Genomic DNA, 14087 nt, shown 5'->3' with positions numbered 1-14087 from the left:
TTCTTCCCATGCAGTATAATGTTGGCTGTGGGTATGTCATAGATGGTTTTTATTACCTTAAGTTATGTCCCTTCTATTCCACTTTTGCTGAAGGTTTTATTCATAAAGGATGCTGTATTTTATCAAATGCTTTGTCTGCATCTATTGATATAATCATGTGACTTTCGTTTTTAATTCTGTTTATGTTGGGTATCACATTTATTGACTTGCAGATATTAAACCATCCCTGCATCCCCGGTATAAACCCACTTGATCATAGTGGATTATCTTTTTAATATGATGTTGCATTTCATTAGCTAGTATTTTGTCCTTGTGCTCAACAGGGATATTGGTCTGCAGTTTTGTTGTTCTTGTTGTAGTTGCGATGTCCTTCTCTGGTTTTGGTATTAGGGTGATACTGGCTTTATAGAATGATTTAGGGAGGATTCCGTCTTTCTTTACTTTGTGGAATAGTATCAGTAGAATTCGTTTGAATTCTTCTTTGAATGTCTGAAGGAATTCAGCTGTGAATCCATCTGATTCCGCCCTTTTTTTAGCTGGGAATTTTTTTTATTACCATTTCAATCTCACTGCTTGTTATTGGTTTGTTCAGAGTTTCTTTATCTTCCTGGTATATTCTAGGAGAGTTGTTTATTTCCAGGAATTTAACCATCTCCTCTAGGTTTTCTAGTTTATGTGCATAAAGGTGTTCATAGTAGACTTGAATAATCTTTTGTATTTCTGTGGTATCAATAGTAATATCTCCCATTTCATCTCTAATTGAGCATACTTCAAACTTCTCTCTTCTTTTCTTGGTTAATCTCACTAATGGCCTATCAATTTTATTTCTCTTTTCAAATAACTAGCTTTCTGTTTCATTATCTTTTGTAGTTTTTTTGTTTCAGTTTCATTGCGTTCTGATCTTATATTCATTATTTATTTTCTTCTGCTGTGTTTGAGTTTGTATGGTTCTTGTTTCTCTGGTTCCATGAGGTGTGACCTTAGATTGTCTATTTGTGCCCTTTTAGACTTTTTGATATAGGCATTTAATCCTATGAACATTCCTCTTAGCACCACTTTTGCTGTATCCCAGAGGGTTAGATAGGTTGTGTCACTATTATTCAGTTCAAAACGTTTTTAATATCCATCTTCACTTTATTGTTGACTGCTGATCAATCAGGAACAGTTTATTTAATTTCCATGTATTTGCATGGTTTTGAAGGTTCCTTTTGGAGTTGATTTCTAGTTTTATTCCACTGTGATCTGAGAGAGTACTTTATATAATTTTGATTTTCTTAAATTTACTGAGACTTATTTGTGGCCTATCATATGGTTTATCTTGTAGAATGTTCCATATGCTGATGAACAGAATGTATATCCTACAGTTGTTGGGTAGAATGTTCTGTAAATATCTATTAAATCCATTTGCTGTAGGGTATAGTCTAAGTCCATTGTTTCTTTGTTGACTTTGTATCTTAATGACCTGTCTAGTGCTGTCAGTGGAGTGCTAAAGTCCCTATATTAGTTCATTTTCAACATTAGTACTGAGATGTGAGGTATTATTATCCTATTCATCATGCTATTTGTTGCCTGAATACCTTGTTTGTTTCATTATGTTATTGTTATATAAGTCCTGTGAGATTTATGCTTTAAGGAGGTTCTATTTTGGTTTATTTTGAGGTCTTATAGCTCCTTTTAGCGTTTCTTGTAGTGCTGGCTTGGTAGCGGCGAATTCTCACAGCTTTTGTTTGTCTGGAAAAGACTGTATCTTTCCTTCATTTATAAAGCTTATTTCAGTGGATACAAAATTCTCGGCTGATAATTGTTTTGTTTAAGGAGGCTAAAAATAGGACCCCCAATCCCTTCTGGCTTGCAGGGATTCTGCTGAGAAATCTGCTGTTAATCTGATAGGTTTTTCTTTATAGGTTACATGATGCTTTTGCCTCACTGCTGTTAAGATTCTTTCCTTTGTCTTGACTTCAGATAACCTAATGACTATGTGCCTAGGCAATGATCTTTTTGTGATGAATTTCCCAGGTGTTCTTTGAGTGTTTTGTATTTGGATGTCTAGATCTCTAGCAAGGCTGGGGATGTTGTCTTTGATTATTCCCTCAAGTATGTTTTCCAAACTTTTTGATTTCTCTTCTTCCACGGAAACACCAATTATTCTTAGGTTTGAATGCTTAACATAGTCCCAAACTTTTTGTAGGCTTTGTTCATTTATTTATTACTTTTTTGTCTTTGATGGATTGGGTTAATTTGAAAGCCTTGTCTTCAAGCTCTGAAGTTCTTTCTTTTGCTTGTTCTATTCTATTGCTGAGACTTTCCAGTACACTTTGGATTTCTCTAAGTGTATCCTTCTTTCTATAAGTTGTGATTGTTTTTATTTATGCTATCTATTTCACTGAAGGTTTTTTCTTTAATAACCTGTATCATGTTTTTGATTTCAAGTTGGATTTCACTTTACTCTGATGCCTCATTGATTAGCTTAATAATCAACCTTCTGAATTTTTTTTCTGGCAATTCAGAGATTTCATCTTGGTTTGGATCCATTGCTAGTGAGCTGGTGTGATCTTTTAAGGGTGTTAAAAAACCTTGTTTTGTCATGTTACCAGAATTGCTTTTATGTTTTCTTCTCATTGGGTAGACTATGTCAGAGGGAAGATCTGGGACTCAAGAGCTGCTGTTCAGAATTTTTTGTCCCACCGCGTGCTCCCTTGATGTGGTATTCTTGTACCCCCTCCCCCTAGGGATAGGGCTTCTTGAGAGGTGAACTTCAGTGATTGTTTTCGCTTTTTTGGATCTAGCCACCAAGCAGAGGTACTGAGCTCTGGGCCGGTACTGGGGAGTCCTCTGATGTGATTCATCTTCAGGTCTTTCAGCTGTGGATACCAGTAACCTGCTCTGGTGGAGATAGTAGGGGAGTGAGGTGGACTCTGTGAGGGTCTTTGGTTGTGTTTTTGTTCAGTGCGCTGGTTTTGTGTTGGTTGCCCTCCAGGCAGGAGGTGGCGCTTTCAAGAGTGCATCAGCTGTGGTACTATAGGGAGGATGCAAACTTGCGCTAGGAATGTCTGGTTAAATATTCAGGTTTCTCAGCCAGTGGACAAGGCCATAGAGCTCCCAAGAGATTATGTCCTTTTTCTTTGGCAACTACATTGGTTAGAGAAAGACCACTGGGTGGTAGCAGGGATAGGCATGTCTTAGTTCAGGCTCTCCTTGGGTGGGGCTTGCTGCAGCTGCTGTGTGGAATGGGAATGTGGTTCCCAGGCCAATGGAGTTATATTCCCAGGTGTATTAGGTTGCCTCTGCTGAGTCGTACAGGTCACCAAAGAAGTGGGGGAAAGTCAGCAGTCGCAGGACTCACCCTGCTCCCACACAGCCCACAGTCCTAAAGGCCAGTCTTACTCCCACTGTGTCCCCCCAACAACACTGAGTCTATTTTTAGGCAGCTGGTGACCAGGGGCTGAGAACTTGCCTCAGACCACCAGCATCCCTGCTGAGAAAGCAAGTACACTCACAATGTTTTGGCATCTCAGGGAGCCTGCAGTAGCAATCCAGTTCCTTCAAAGGGTCAGATAATTCTCTCAGCTTTCCTGGTATTTTCCTATGGTAGTTCTTGGAGCAAAATTTTATGATGTAAGTCTTCACACACTGCTCTGTCTGTCCAAGCAGGAACTGCAAGCTAGTCCTGCCTCCTATCTACATTTTTAATCAAAGCTCTCTAAATTATTCTTAAAGTTATTTTCTGGAGGGTAAGTGTTTCCCATAATGGGAGGATTGTTTGTACAAACAATTCTATTAAAAACTTCTAAAAATCTGCATAAGATATATTTTAAAATATCTTCTTAAAATCACTGCAGGTCTTGTAAGAAAAGAAATAATTATTAGACTGAAATCAAAGGGAAAACTAGAACTAATAGAAGTATTTGTTAGTTACATAAATGTGAATATTTGTATTGACATATCTATAGTTAAAAAATATAGAACAAAATGAAGAGTCTAACAGGTAAGTGTCCCACAATAAGTTGCTACCTAATAAATACACCTTTGGGACAAAGGTGAATAAAAAAAATAAAATGATTGGCTTTCTTGAAGAATTGTAGCCCAATTTTAAAAGTCTGGAGGCTTCAGTAATCTAACGTATTCAAATTGTTGAATGTGACTGAGGACAAGTAATGTCCCCATTGACTGAAACAAACAGAAATCCTCTCTGGATGAAGGCTTTCCTTCATCTCAGTCCTCTAATTATTCCAAAAATTATTATGCAGTGCTTAATTATGCTTAATTGTACAATTAATTATGTGTAATGCTTAGCTCGATCAAAGATAGCCAGGTACATAAAGTAAAAACACACCAAAAGCATGTACCCACCGAAACACAAACAACAAAATAAATAGACCCAGAAGTACATCCTATTGAAATCATCAGGGAGAGCACAAAATAATTTATCCTTTTTTGGCCATGCTTTTATTCAACAGATATGTATTGAGTACCTCTCAGATACTCAGAACTCCTCGAGGCCCAATATATTCAGTTATGGATAAAATAAGCAAATCTATTTTTTATAAGGACTTTACAATCTAGTGTGATGTTAAACAAGGAGAACTTATTTATTACTTAGGAACTGGTCCAAGCTTTGGTTTGAGCTCAGTTGTTTCTAAGTCTTTTCATGGATTACTCTGTGAGATGACTAATTCCAGGCCAGAAAGACCACTAGAGCCCAGGAGGTCAAGGCAGAAGAAACTCTTAAGCTTTTTAACTTAAAGAAGTCAAAGACAAAAGTTAAGGACATCAACAGAAACAGGGAAATAAAATGTGATACTACAGATGTAAAAAAGGATATAAAGAACATAAAGATCTCCAAAATTTAATAAATTAAAAATTCATTGCATAGACCTCATAGCTAATTATATACAAGGATGTGAAGTTAGTGTTCTTAAAAAGAGTGCAGTAAAACAGTATGTAGTACAGACAAAGTTCAACCATGTGAGCACTACCACTGTAAGTAATACAGAATAGGACATTTATTATAGCACTAAAACTTTAGACAACTACACAAGACACTGGGTAAGTAAGGGTCAGAGTGGGTGAGTTAGAGGATCAGAAAAATTTGCTCTCCTCCTCTCTGAAGAACCAGTATGGGTGGACAAATTAGAACTTGCCAGAGATCTCAGAAACCAGGCATGGCTGACTTGCAGAATGGGACCATTAAGGAGAACTAGTGGAGACATCTGTGTCAGGGTATTGCCTTTGCATCTGAGATGAAGTAGGCCTGAGGTCACTCTTGGTCAATAGTGCTAGCCGGTGAATATTACAAATGCAGAGTTGGGAAGAGTATGGTTAATTTTGAATTTGCTTCTCTGAGCGTTGATGCTTCTGGTTCTTACAGCCTAACACCAAAACAACCAACAGAGGTTATGGCTGTTTCTTCCTCTCCACTTTCCAAATCATGTACAAACTTCTATTTTGGCCCACTATAACCTGGAAGCATATAGGGAAGCACATATGGAAAACATATTTCTAGCTAAGCTAAGTTTACACTGTAAAAAACACCACAAGCATGGGAGACAAAGAAATAAAAGGAAAATACAGGAAGAGAATAAAGTATATACAGGACAGAGTGAGAAAATGTAACATTATTTCAACTGAAGTCCTAAGAGGAGAAAAAAAGAAATAGGGCACAGATAATAAATTTTACCAGCCAAGGGTAAAAAAAAAATTGTGGCTGATAATTTTTCAGAAATGGTCAATGACAGAAATCCATAGAGTCAAGGATCCTAAGTAATTTCAGGAAAAAAGAAATAAAAATAAATCCACAACTAGAAACATTATAATGAAACTGTACCTCATCAAATACACCATAAAAAAATCTTAAAAAATGGCCCAAGAGAAAATATTAAGTTGAAAGGTGACTTGTCAATAGCAGCAATAAAAGTCAGAAAACAGTAAAATGATATTCTCAACATGCCAAATAAAAACCCAGAACAACACAGAAAGAACAATAACAGCAAAACTCCCAACCTTGAATTCTATATGCCTTGAAAATACCCTTCAAAAATGAAGATGAAGTAAAATACTTTTCAGACAGAGGAGTAGCTGATCTTGCTTTCAACAGCAACTGAAGACATATACATATTTCACGGATAGCCTATGTATTAAAAAGTTTCCTAAAGGAAAAAAAAAAAAACTCTTTTTAATGAAAGAATTATTTTTGAAATTCATTTAGAGATACTCTCATGAAAACCATCACTATGAAAATACAAATATGATCCTGCATATAATTTTAGAGGTTTCCTGCCAAGTTGAAGCCCTTTCATGGACCCACTGAATTACTGCTGACATTTCCCTAACATTTCTTTCCAGTATGGCATTTGGGTTCATAGGTTTAAAATACAATGGAATGGGAAAAGCATTATTCTATAAATAATGTACTATTGTATTATTTGAGCTTACACTTACTTTTATTTGTAGAATTTTTGTATGTCAATTGCTTTCAAAGACTTTGTTACAGCTATACTGCCCATTTTGAAAGTTAATTACCATCTTATTTCTCTCAGTAATTACACAGACAATAAGTGTAGGTCTATAGCTAAAGGCAGGATACTGGCTAATCTGAAAGGAGGGGATTATATCCCTCCATAAGATGTGGGAGAGCTTAGGGATGATGAGAAGAAACTGAAAGATAAAATAATTTTTCTTATTTCTTTTTTTCCAGCTTTGTGCCTCACTCTTCTCTTACACCTGGGGAGTCAAGTCTGGATCCTCTGCTCCATATTTATTTAGCAAATAAAACACTGATCTCAAACAGCAACGGAACCTGTGTACTTGAGGTAAGGATAAGAGTCCTGAGGAAAAAACAGGTTCTGTGTTTTTATAATCTTGCCTCATTCCCTGCTTTCCATGGCAATTTTTGCTTCCTTATTCAGAATCTTTCACCATTCATTAACATCCTACTCTAGAGAATTTCAGGTTTTATCGTTTTTGGCTCTACTAAATGGTTCCTACCTCTTAAATTCACTTTAGATCTGCTAAAAGTGTGCTGAAATATCTCAATTTTTGTAGTCACAATTCTATGGGTTTTCACATTGTTGGTGTTACTTTGTCATAACATTATTTGGGCCTTGGAAAGAGAAAGAGATGCATTTAAATAATCCATTATTAAATGCATCTCTTTCTCTTTCAAGATGAAAGGGTTGAATAATTTTTTTTTTGAGTTAATGGATAAACATATACAGGTTTTTATTCTTCTAGAAGTGACCCTTTATTACTTCCCTAATAACTTTTCTTATTTATTCAGACTGGAAAATTCTTCCTGAAACTTGACTTAATAGAGTTCTATTCTCTTCCTTTCTCTACTCCTCCTTCTACTGACAACTAGTTTTAAATGTAGTATTTTCTCATATTGATATTATCTTAATATACATTCTCAGCTTTTTTGTTCTCTGTATTTTATTATGAGCTTATTTGCTTTTTCTCTTAGATTTGGCAACTAAGGATATTGTTCTGAAGTAGCTTGATATCTGCTTGTTCTAGTATCCTGCCAATCTCCATTTCAATCATGTTACTATTTGTTTTGTCTGAACTTTTTTCTACAGAGCAGCTAGGATAATATAGAGCATGGTAATTAAGAGAGTATTGTGTGACTTCACAATTTCTAAATTAAAATCTTGGCAACACTGCTGTCTTGAGTTCCTTAGGGTGTTGCTTTTCCAGCTGGAAACCTCTGTGGCCAGTGGCGCGTTTGCCTGAGTTTTGCTTGGGCCCACTGGCTCGTTCTGCCCCGTCAGCCTGCCAGGCTGTGCTTGGCTTGCACCACCGGCTAGGATCCCACGCCGGCCAAGGGTAAGCCAGGCACGGAGTGGCAAGAGATATGTGAGAAAGTGAGCGTGGGGTCCACCCACTGCGCACAGCCAGGCATGCTGGCTGCTGCAGCGTGGTGGGCAGCTCCAGGCACCGGCACAGGTGCGGGCTCTGTGTAAGGCTGTGGCTGGATCAGATGTACCACAAGCAGCTTCCACTGTGGGCACCTGTGTCTGGATGAGGGGACTGCGGTGGCACCCAGAAGCTTTGAGACGCCAGGAACCACAGAGCCCCAAAGAGGGTGTCACGGCCCTGGCTCGGGGAGCCCCTAGGTCTGGCGTCCCCAAAGGGCCTCTTCAGCTCTTCTCTCCTTTTCATCGCCCACAGCATGGCGATCGGGGGGAGTTTCAGCCCTGTTTGTGTTACAGCTCTTTCATTCCCACCGTTCAGTTGGTCTTGACTTCTTGTCCTGCCTCTTAAAAAAATGAGGTATGCGGACAACTGGAGGGTGAGCAAGGTGGAGAGGAGCTTTATTGAGCAACAGAACAGCTCAGAGGAGACCCCTAGTGGATCGCTCCTTTCTGCAGACAGGTCATCCTTATCACTCCAGGAGACCTGAAGTGGGTAGTTCCTTCCCACAGCTGGTAGTCTCAACATATGTCCGAGTCTGGCTGAGTCCAGGGTTTCAGTGGGCTCAGAAGGGAGAAAATATGCGCTTATTTGTCCATGGGCTGTCATTGGCAGGCCCGAAAAAAGCACCGTAAGTTCTCACTCTGGGTAGTGGACTCCAGCTGGAACTGACAACCCGGCCCCCAGGCTTCAGGCCATCCCTGCCTTGAAGGTGGGGTTTCACCTGGGATGCACCCCTTTCCACCCAAGGGCCTGTCTGCCTCTTGCCACCATCAACATGCTGTCCCCAGTGCCCAGGCTGTTTGTGTTGAGGAGTGCTGCAGGCCCATGCTGAGCTACTCTCACCACCCACCCTGCCCGCCAGCCTCCCTCCTGTGCTTGTTGGTGCCCAAAGTCTGGAGGAGGCTGAGGCAGCAGGGAGCTGGTGTGTCAGCGCTGTCCAGAGTGCCCACACACTTCGTAGAGTTGCTACAGTGCCCAGGCTTGGTCACAACTTTGCTCCATGCCAGAGTGGGTGCTGGAAGTGGGGAGAGGCCAGGGAGCAGGAGCAGGTACTTTCAAGCCTGCGATGGCAAGGAGCTTCCTGGGCCCCCAAGAGTGCAGTGATGCTGGAGTCCAGAGCCACAGCTGGGTGGCTGCAGCTGTGCCAGGGAGCACGGGCTTCTGCCTCATCAACTAAGTAGGGGTCTGGGCTCTCGCCTGCTCCTGGCTCCCACCAGCTCTGCAGAACATGCAACCCTGTCCATGTCTCACGCTGTGCAACCAGCATCCTTGCAGCAGCTGCTCCACACTGGTCGTCACTTCCATCACTAGTTACTAGCAATGTGACTAATGCCAATTATTTTAAATATAATAAATTTGAGTTTTTTCCTTTTTTCTGTGGAGGAAATAACTCATTAATATGAGGATTAAATGAGAAAATGCATATTAAATACTTCACCAGAAACTTACTAAAAAATCTGTGGGCTCTCTACAAATAAAACAAACAAAATTTCTGCCTTTATCGTTTTTAAATTAAATTCAGGAAGACATGTAGTAAATAATAAATAAATGTGACCAAGTGTGTTGGCTCATGCCTTTAAGCTTAGCCTTTAATCTTAGACGCAGAGGTGGAGGATCGCTTGAGCCCAGGACTTAAAGACCAGCCTGCACAACATAGGGGGACGCCATTGCTACAAAATTTTTTTTAAAAACAACATATCCAACTGTGGTGGTGTAAACTGGTAGTCCCAGCTATTCAGGAGGCTGAGGTGGGAGGATTGCTTGAGGCTGGGAGGTTGAGGCTGCATTGATGAGCTGTGATGACACCACTGCACTGCAGCCTGGGTGACAGAATTGAGATCCTGCCTCAAAAAATAACTAAATAAATAAAAGTAAAGTATATAGTGTCATAGAAGACATGAGTTAAGGAGAAAAAGCAAATACTTAAGAGTAGTGTATATTATAGTACATAAATTATATATCATAATAAAACGTTAATGATAGAAATAAACAAAGAATGGAAGATTAGAGAATATAGGAAGTACTAATGGGAAAGAGAAGTGGATAATCTTTTATGCTTTTATTTATTTTTATTTTTATTTTCCTCATTCTTGCTGTCATCTTAAGGGAAGTGGTTAATTGTTGGCTGTTTTATACAGAATAGTCAAGGAAGAGCTCACTGAGGTAATCAAATTTGAGCAGAAATTTGCAAGAGAAGAGATATCCATGTAGCTAGTTGGGTGAAGAGCAATGCAAACAAAGAATAACCAGAGTAGACTTCCAGGCAGGAGAATGCTTGGCATGTTCAGGAAGACAAGCAAGCAAAAAAGTGTAGCCAGAGGACAATGAATGAAAGAGGGTATAATATGAATTGAGGTCATGGAAATAACAAGGTAGGGTTGGGGAGGAAGTGGGACTGACTGCAAAACATTTTGTAGGTTGTTGTCAAAGATTTTGGCTTCTGTTTAAGAAAGACAGCAAATCATTGAAAAATTTTGAGCAGAGAAATGACCTTGTCTTCTTTTCAGTTTTACTGGGTCATTCTGACTGAGGTATAGAGAATAGACCAAATAAGACAAGAGTAGAAGGATAATTGCTTGATCAGTTCTTCCTGCCCGCTGCATAAATAAAGACCATGGCATTGCACTAAAGGAAAGTTTAATTGACACAAGGCCTGCCACACTACACAGAAGATGGGGTTGTTACTCAAATCAATCTCATCTCAGGCTTTTAGGTTAGCAGTTTTTCAAAGACAGTTTGAGGGAAGGGATGGGGTGGCCAGGTAATGGGTACTTGCTGCTGATTGGTTCAGGCAGAGATGAAATTGTAGGAGGGCACAGCTGTCCTCTTAAGCTGAGTTGCTTCCATGTGGAGCCCTAGGAGCAATCAGGTCCAGGTGTCAGACAGGCAAAAAACCTGAACAAATATCTCAAAAGGGCAATATACTATAGTGATGTTGCATATCTTGTGGTCAGACCACACCTTAGCTCTTCCCCCTAGCCTGATAATGTTTCATTAGATTTACAAAGGTGGTTGAGTTTTGGGGGAGGCCTATTATCAGTTAAAACTAAATTTTATATTGAATGGGTGCTGTGGCTCGTGCCTGTAATCCTTGTACTTTGGGAGGCCAAGGTGGGAGGATTGCTTGAATCCAGGAGTTTGATACAAGCCTGGGCAATATAGGGAGACCTCATCTCTATAAAAATAACAAAATAAGATAAAAGTCATGTAAAGTAAATGTCTCTCAAAGTTAGCTTAGCCTAAGCTCAGGAATGTTTAAGGGAAAGGCAAGATGGGGCTGGGTGGTTAAATCAGATCTCTTTTACTGTCATAATTTTCTCCCTGATATAATTTGCAAAGGTAGTTTTAAACCCTGCTTTGGGTTCCATAGCACCTTACTCTTAAGGTGTTGGCTATAGAGATGGGAAAAGGCTGATGATCACTCTAGCTTCTTCCTGTTGACAAGAGGCATAGTTGTGGGATTGAGGTGGGTTATGCACAAGGGAAATAAAAATAAAACCACTTTGCAGTTATCTGCATCTACTCATGGGGTTCCCAGTTAGTGTTCCTAGGCTTATGTGACAAAGATGTTGATATCCTTACCCACAGTTTTAGCACAGCACTTAAATGAACTGCAGACTAGTCCTGAAACTAGATCGGTTCAGTTAAACAGCTGTTTCCAATATGAGGAGATGGCATCTCAGGTGGTCTAGGCTTCTGTCTGTGATGAAGGCAAATTGATTTTTAATAAGAGGCATTTCATAGAGACAGAAGAAAAATGAAGTTTAATGTTGGGCACAATTTATCCAGATGTTAGACTCAAAGAACTTTTAGTTATAGAAGAGGAAGGCACTGGCAATCTGACATATTCTTCTCACCTGTATAACAAGGACTAAGCTTCAGCTTGCAGGGCCTCAGGAAATATTTTGATGGGGTTACGACTAGATTTGCTAAAAATATGGAATGTAGATGACACAGAGAAATCAAGGATGACTCCACAGTTGTTGGCTCAAGCGTTGAAACATTAAATTGCTATTAACTGGAATGGGGAAATCTTCAAGAGGATCAGGTTTTGCAGAAGTCAAGTTTGAAATACGGATAAACTTCCATGTAGAGTTGCTGAGTAGCTAGCTGAATAGATGACTGGCCTTGTGATAGAATTAAGATTAATCATCACATAAACACTGTATATTCATGAGGTTATATAAGATCACTAAGGGAGTGGGTGTAGATAAAGGAGTAAAATGCTGAATCCTAAAGTGATTCAATATTTAGTGGCCTTAACATGGAAGCTAACACTATTGTTATGACTCAGTAAATGACAGGACATTCGAATGCATCCAGTATAATTTTTTTAAATTATAATCAAGTAACACTACTAACAGTGTATTTAATATGTAGAGAATCCTTTATAGATCCACGAAGTCCAGGGCTGAAGAGGTTGCTCAGAAATGTAATTAGGCACCCTAACTCTGTTTTCTTTCTATCCGTCCTCATTTGTCCATATGTTTGTCTCTTCATGTATACAAAGTAACGACTGCAATCCCAGGTGTTGTTCACAATACAGGTTGGAAGAAGCAAATATAGGAAAGGGACAAAGAAAAGAAGAACCAAGCCAGTCAAGTCTGCTTATTTTAAAAACATTTCCTGGAAAGATTACCTACAGATTTCTGTAGTTTCTGAAAGAATAGCTGCAAGAGTCTGGAAGTATACTTTAGCTTTTCATATTCTCTAGCAGGGGTCAGCGCACATTCAAGGCAAAGGCCAAAGAGCACTGAAGACTTTGGGACCATGTGACCTTTCTCCCAACTACTTACCTTTGCCATTGCAGCGGGGAAACAGCCATAGACAATATGTAAATGAATGACTGTGGTTGTGTTTTAATAAACTTTATTTACAAAAGTAGGAAGGACTCCAATTTGATCTGTGGGCTTTAGTTTGCTGACCCCTGCTCTATAAAAGTGTGAGAAATTGGAAAAGGGCCAGTTTGTGGCTTTGAGGGTAGGTATTTCATAATTATAGTAGATGTATTCTAGGCAGCTACTATTAAGCAACACTGATTATCTCAGTAAACTGTAGAGGGAAAAGCACTGAATAATGGACAGCTTCACCACTTAATACCAGTGTGAACTTGGGCAAGTCACTTATCCTTCCAATGCCAAGTTTTCTCATCTATAAAACAGAGACATTAAAACCTACCTCGCCTACCTCTACAGATTAGTGGGAGAATTAAACGAAATAATGTGAAATAAAATGAAAATGCTTTGAAAACTCTCTGGTATTCACAAGTATGTGGTACTTCAGACTTGGCACAAAATGCATTCTGTAAAATACATTGAGCTTTTCTTTCCTCTTTTTTACAATGTCTTTTCATATAATTACAAAATGAAATATAGCACACTGCAAGAAGGTAAAGTGTTACCATTGTAGCCTAACCCTTCTTAGACAAGTGGTGAGAGCAAAGTGAACTCAGATGTGAATTACTAGAAGATCTAAGTGAGAAAGCATTAGATATACAAAAGTCAAAAAATAAATCTTATGATGGATAGTTCAGAGAAAACACAACCCTAACAATGCAATGATTATGTTGTGGTAGCAAGAAAAATACTTTATATAGTATCTTTATATGAGCCAACCTTTTTGACTTCTCATTTACTATTAAAAATACTATTTAATAAATTTCTGTAGATAGACATATTTGCTGTTTAACATTGAGGCTTTTATTTTATTAATTACATAAGCTTGGAACACAGATTCAAGGGCCCTCAGTTATGGTCCTCAATTTATCCCTATTTACTAGTATCCTCTGAAATTCAGGGAAAATTATTTAACTTACTTGGGACTCAATTTCTTCACCTATGGAACATGGAAGTTAAACTAGGTATCATAAGATAATCTTCTAGTTTTTCAATTCTTTGTTTCTACTTGAGAAAATATAACTTACCTAGTGGTATATATTACATTCTTATAGTCATCCAAGTATCATAATAAGTTATTAAGGAATAACTAATACATTTATAACACTGTTCAGAATGCATATTTCTTCTGCTCAAAAACCACACAAACAGCAACACTGACCTTTCAATGGAAAATGAGGATAGTAGTTGATATGCTAACCTGTAGCATAAAATGAAATTTGGAATATGATAGAGCATGAATAATAACATGCTCACCCGCACCAAGGGAACTCTTTATAC

At 38.8% G+C, this 14087-nt stretch overlaps 1 protein-coding gene across 9 annotated transcripts in view; it reads left to right on the top strand.

Annotated features, from left to right (window-relative positions):
* Nucleotides 1-14087, top strand: part of LOC100609532 (protein eyes shut homolog) — a 2075858-nt gene that overhangs the window by 141696 nt on the left and 1920075 nt on the right. For all 9 annotated transcript variants that reach the window (XM_063813139.1, XM_054685918.2, XM_054685923.2 and 6 more), the window contains one exon: nt 6695-6809. The gene's annotated coding sequence lies outside the window, so the exon portion shown is untranslated. The remainder of the gene's footprint in view (nt 1-6694; nt 6810-14087) is intronic.

The sequence above is a fragment of the Pan troglodytes genome, chromosome 5, assembly GCF_028858775.2.
Source record: "Pan troglodytes isolate AG18354 chromosome 5, NHGRI_mPanTro3-v2.0_pri, whole genome shotgun sequence".
NCBI lineage: Eukaryota > Metazoa > Chordata > Mammalia > Primates > Hominidae > Pan > Pan troglodytes.
The sequence above is the reverse complement of the archived record's forward strand: the minus strand, read 5'-3'. Positions and strand labels throughout refer to the sequence as shown.